Consider the following 6,000-nt stretch of genomic DNA (forward strand, 5'->3'; position numbering starts at 1 on the left):
CGGTGCCCGGCAAAATAAGTTCATGCATGCTGCATACAGCATGGGAGGCCATTGGCAGTGCATGGGGGACATTGGTTATGTAATTTCAAAAGCTGGACCCCCCTCCTTCGGAAGTCTAGCCTCATAACTTACAACCATTTCCAAGCCATGCCACCATCACTTGACATTGCAGACTGTCTTTGTTCTGCAGCCTCCCCTGTGGCTCTGGCTGGTAATTGTCGGGCGGGCTACTAACAGCTGTTATTGTTCACGCGTGCTGGCATTAGGGCTTCAGTAAACGTTCTGTATATTTGCGAATTACCCTTTTATAACTTAAGATTGGGGGATCAGTCATTTCCTACTTATACTTACAATAAATGTCAAATCCAGTTCTCTGTGTCATTTAAGACTGCTGCACATGTGTTGACCTCCTCTGCATGGGAACGCTCCTTGTCATCCATCTTGCATGAGGACAACCCTGTGGGCTTCTCCTGCCACTACTCCCTATTAGCACATCTATACTTGTTCACATCTGTACCTCTCTGATTGACTTCAGACACCTGTCCCTACTATCAAGTCCTCTTTACCTTCTACTTCTCTGTACAATTAGGTGCCTCTCCCACTACTCCAACCAATCTTCTTCCACTACCCCCTTTTCTTTTGTAATATTCTTCTCATATAGTACCCCTACCAAGTCTAGTTTCATCACCTAATCTGCTCCCGTCACCCACACAAATATCTCAAATCTAATCTCTTGCTCTCAACCCTTTGACTCCCATTTTCTCCATGCCTTTCACAATGTCCATGACTCACCTCCGTCCTCGTAGCTGTCCCACCTCCTGCATTTTTACTCTGCTTCCTCCTTATCGTCCATGTCCCTCACACGCCAGCCTTATCGCCACCTGTGTGTCACTTTCCACTCTTCCCATCCCCTTTTCCCTCTCTACCAACCCAATCCCCATTTTTAATAGCTTTTCCAGATTTCAGTGCCTACGTTTGTGGCATGTGATCGCACTCACAAATATGAGTGTCTATAAGGGGTTGTCCAAAGGTGTTAGTAACAAAATTTAGGATGTGTTTTCTGAAATCAGCGCAATCAAGCAGCAAACAATCTAGTTAATTTCTGTCCTGGATTACTTTGCATTTGTGGATTATTTGTAAATCACATGGGTTTAGATTTAAAGACACCTACCAATGCTACCACACGGTGTCAAAAAGGCTTACTGACTGATAATTAAATTGATTGTATTTACAAGATAAGATCATGACAGGTGGTTCATCACATAAGGAGGATTACCATTCTCTATATCTATGGTATGTAATAAATTTGAAGACGCGTTCTTCCTTCAGAAGTTCTGGTTTAAAATTGGATCAGATCTTTTTTAATTTCACCATACCTCCTTTGAATTGAGTTACTTGCCTATGTTCAGTAAAAGCCCTCTCAACTCTATCTTTCCTGTGAGGGTGAATGACCACTGAACTCATACAATCATCGAAAGTCTCAACTTAGTATTGACTACATTGCAGGATATAAACTCTGAACTGCTATGAGAGACAGCTTCGCATTGCTTACCAGTTGCACCAGTTGTGTGGGATTTTTGGGTGGTCACAGCCTTACGATCCTTTTGAGTTGAATCTGCAGTAAGGTACAAGTGCGGAATCCCCTGGTTTGTGGTTTGTGGGTGCTGGTGAGGGAATCTTCTGACGACGGGTTCAGGCTTTGGAACACCCCAGTGCAAAGACAATCTAGTACCCCCCCCCCCCCCCCGAAGAGCTGATGCTTCTTGTTGGACGAGGCAGTGAAGGGAAACAGCTGTCTTGGTCTTTTCAGCCCAGAAGCTGGAAGAGGGGTTTTAAGAGTCTCCTCGGTTGCACTGTGGTGGAGGGCTCTCGATGCTTTTTAGCAGGTGTGGAGGAGAGTGATGCACAGTTTTATGGCAGTCCTAATCAGTTGTCTATGAGTGTCACCATCTGAACTTTATACCACGAACAAACATGGCGCGCACGTTAATGTTTAATCATTTTTACTAGCATGGGTGAATCAGTATATCTTCGAACAGCAGAAGATTTTAATATATATTTGCATGGTTAAGAGCAATTGTCGTCAAGAAGTCACAAATGCTAGAAATAGTGTAATATTCAGAAAGGAAGAGAGGTATGACTTTTGGATAGCTGGCTTGGGGGGACTGAAGCTTAAAATCCTGCAATAAGGGGAAATTATTAAGTATTGTGTTTTTGTGATATTTTTAGCTGGTGTGCTGGTGATATTTAGAGGACTGGCAGTATTGTATTTTGTCAGATCCATACACTATGTAGTGGCAGATTTCAAACAAATGAACAAATTAATGAAAGTTATTGCAAGAAAATACAGATTTGATCTTTTGGGTCCATAAACAGCACCAGCCAAACAGCAGAATATCGAACAGCTAGGGAAAGTTGAGGGCCCCCCCTGCCACGCACACAGAGGGGGCCCCGTTCCGGATTTAATCCGAGCTATTGGGCCTGAGTACTGTACTGAGGGGGCCCCCTGCTGCTCGGGCCCCCCCCCCGCACCGTGGGGGATGCGGGGGCCTGTGTTACGCCCTGGTAACGATCACCGGGTCTAAGTAGCGATGTCACCTGCTTATATAACAAGCATTTACAATGCAATAGGTCTCGCATTTGCGAGAATTTGAGCCATTGGCATTGTAAATGACAATGCCTTTTATTCACATATTGGTTTTGAAAACATAATTAAAATGCATTGTTATTTACAATGTCAATGGCTTAAACTCGTGCAAATGCGAGACCTATTGCATTGCCTTTAGGACCTTATAAGTGTTCAGCTATGCAACAGTTGATGTAGTTGCACCAAGGATATTGTACTGCATAACTAAATACTTATAAGGTCCCAAAGGCGAGGCCTATTGGCTATGCCAATGCTTGTTATACTTCTTAGTGTGCTCTCACCTAACAATTTTAAGATTAAAGATTTAACTAGAGAAAGCTCGCCAACGTTTGGTTGGGATCTCAGCGCAGTTCAGACTGGCTCATTTCAGCATATGATTTTGGAATGAGCCTTGGAATGATAAAATACAACCCAGTGATTGGTCCAGATTGTGTAACCCGGCCCAGAACCAGTCCTCTCATTGGTCTGGCTCTACCCCAGCCCTGCTTGAACTGTATAGGCAGCTGCTTGTTGGGAAAGACCCACTTTCCATTTGCGCAAGCCATCTAAAGGATTTAACACAGAAATTCCTTTGCTTCACAAATGAAACAAATTGGTTTGTTAAGGCTATTGTAGGAGCATAACAAAAACAAAACACCCACTAGGCGTACACAACAAACTTTTCAATACCCTGCCATCTAGACTACTTATCTCGGGTATGCTGTAAACCAGTGTTGTAATACAAAACGATGCCCCCCTGCAGAATGTGGAGAAGGGCCGCAGAGTCTCCCGTATCTCACATATATTTTTGTCCTTTCGCTGAATGGGGTCCCCTTGAAGGCTTGAGGAGCCATCTTGCAGTGCAGGGGCCTGCGTTCCATCGTTGTCAGTCATTCCTTGCACACTCATACAGCACTATTGCCAAATTAAAGAGTGGGACCTCTAGATCGGCATCAATAACAATTTTGCGGCATAGGTGTTTTTTTGTTGCATATTTATATAGCGCGAACTCAAGCCGAAGGTATTGGAGCGCTTTACATAACACCGTATTTACGTTACACATTCAGGCGCGGGGAGGTGAAGTGATTTGCCCAGAATCACAGGATGTGGATGCGACCCAGAGGCTCGAACCCTGGTTTCCAGCACCAAAGTCAGCAGTTTAAGCCGACGGACCACATCCTTTCCCCGGTTGGTTGGCAGACTTAGGACTCATTCATGGGGCAGTAATTGTGATAAAGGCCCGTGCCTCATCGGAGGGCACAACCCGTGATCGCGCAGGTTAAATTAATCCTTAATAAATAGAATCCTGTTCAAGTCAACAGGTTCCCGGGGCTGCTGAGGAAATCTGAAGAATAGCGATTGAAAACAACTCATGCTTGGCACACAGTGACTCATTCTGGTGCATATCAAAATCCATAGAACATTAAGATAACCTCACCACTGTGCTGCCTTTCTGTAAATATGTTTACGAATCCTGACCATGTTTTCCCAAAACTAAAATAAAATAGAAAGCAAACCTAATATATATTGCATTTCTAGCAGCAGCTAAAAAAGTCAGAAACGCTGCGAAAATCCTAAGGTGCACTTGTGCAATATCTCAACAATATTACCTAGCCCACAAAACTCTGCATAAAAATTAAGTGGATATTATAATACATAAGATCATCTACAAATTACTCTGCCGTAACCTCAGCCTAAAAACAGCCAGTACCAACATTATGCACTTGAATGTACTGCATCATTTCATATTCTTCAGCATGATTGAATGTGCCCGGGCTGATTTGAATCGCTGTCCGCAGCCGGCACATTAACCCACAGTACTATACCACGAGCTCCAAAAGGGTGGTTGCAGGGAGAAATACATGAAAACAAACTGCTGCTGTTCCCTGAGGGTCACCGTAATGCAGGCTGACGGCTGATACACTCTCTGCGGCGGCAGCAACCACATCTCAAGCAAAATAGATCAATGTCTAAATTCTTTCTGACACTTCTCATCAGCTTGGTTTATGGATTTCCTGCTGATGCAGGACTCGCCTGATTTACCCTCCCCTCCCTATGCAGTCCACTGCGCTCCCATGTCCAGCTCACAAGCAACGCCTCAAGTCCCTAAAATGACCTCCTCTGTTTCTTATTATTGGTCATCGCTTTCTTGCTCTTTTAAACTAATTTGTGCATTTAATATGTCTGTATGGCAAGCTAACATAACAGTGGGTTAATGCGTTTGCTGCAGAGAAGAACTGTACACAACCTGTGGGACGTGGGTGCAAACGCCAGAAGGGCCAACCCAGTATTTCAATTGTGTGAGGTCGATAAAATGAAACCTAACGAGAGACACATTTTCAAAGCATATTGCGCTGTAACAGAGGGTGGTTGCAGGGAGAAATAAATGAATAAAACTGCTGCTGCTCCCTGCGGGTCACCATAACGCTGGCTGACGGCTGATACACTCTCTGGTGCAGTAGTAGCAAAGTGGTCCGAGCATAAAATGCAACCTAACGAGAGACCCATTTTCGAAGGATATTGCGCCGTAAGTCAGTGCTCTGCTCTGCTAACATGAGGAGCATCGGTAAGTAAAAAGAAAATAGGCAAATGCATTGATTTGTTTTTTAAAGTGGACATGGAACTTGGAAGGGGAAGGAGAGAACGTAAGGAAAGGGGGGGGGGCAAGGTTGCATTTCTTCAATTTAGTTCGCTTAAACATAACATGCGGTACCGTACTGTTATACCAGAAAGGACCTGCCCGCTCGCACCCAGGCTCCTTTCTCCTGTGTCACTTCATAACTTTACCACATACATTAGAATGCGTGACAATAAAAAAGCAAAATGATGTGGGACCTTTTTGTTTTCTTCTGAGTGACTAATCCGAGTCGGATCGGTAAGAAAAAAAGAAAACAGGCAAAATCGTTGTTTTTTAAAGTAAACGTGGAACTTGGAAGGGGAAGTAAAGAACGGGCGGAAAGGGTGGCCAAGGGTCCATTTCTTTAATTTAATTAGCCAAAAAAGAACCCACTGCACTGTAATCTGTAATAAAATAAAGCTTATTTCATTCATTCATAATACTGACTATGATATCATTGTACCTGGCAGCGCTAGACCGGTTAGTCAATGCACCAATCTACAAACACAAAGAGTACAGCGTGCCTCGCACGGCATGCCCAACAGCTGGCGGGACTCCGAAGCAGCGGCTGCCCGGAAGAGGAGAGGGAAGCAGAGCATACAAAGTCAGCTGAGTACAGCACGGCACACCCAGCAGCTGCCCGGGAATGTAGCGGCGACAAGCCAGCACCTTTAGAAAAAAGTTGTAGCACTCAATAACATAAGCACGTCCCGTGATCACTGCTACCAGGCAGATTAAAATAAAAACGCAAAATAAA

At 44.2% G+C, this 6,000-nt stretch overlaps 1 protein-coding gene across 3 annotated transcripts in view; it reads right to left on the reverse strand.

Moving 5' to 3' along the window:
- The window catches only part of LOC146799541 (carbohydrate sulfotransferase 8-like), a 114,018-nt gene extending 112,082 nt beyond the window's left edge, over positions 1-1,936 (reverse strand). Inside the window, exon 1 of one of the 3 annotated variants that reach the window (XM_085627112.1) lies at positions 1,553-1,936. The gene's annotated coding sequence lies outside the window, so the exon portion shown is untranslated. The remainder of the gene's footprint in view (positions 1-1,552) is intronic. The other 2 variants (XM_085627113.1, XM_085627114.1) reach the window with 2 other exon arrangements.
- Positions 1,937-6,000: the final 4,064 nt, after the last annotated feature.

This window comes from Triturus cristatus, chromosome 9, assembly GCF_964204655.1.
Source record: "Triturus cristatus chromosome 9, aTriCri1.1, whole genome shotgun sequence".
NCBI classification, from domain to species: domain Eukaryota; kingdom Metazoa; phylum Chordata; class Amphibia; order Caudata; family Salamandridae; genus Triturus; species Triturus cristatus.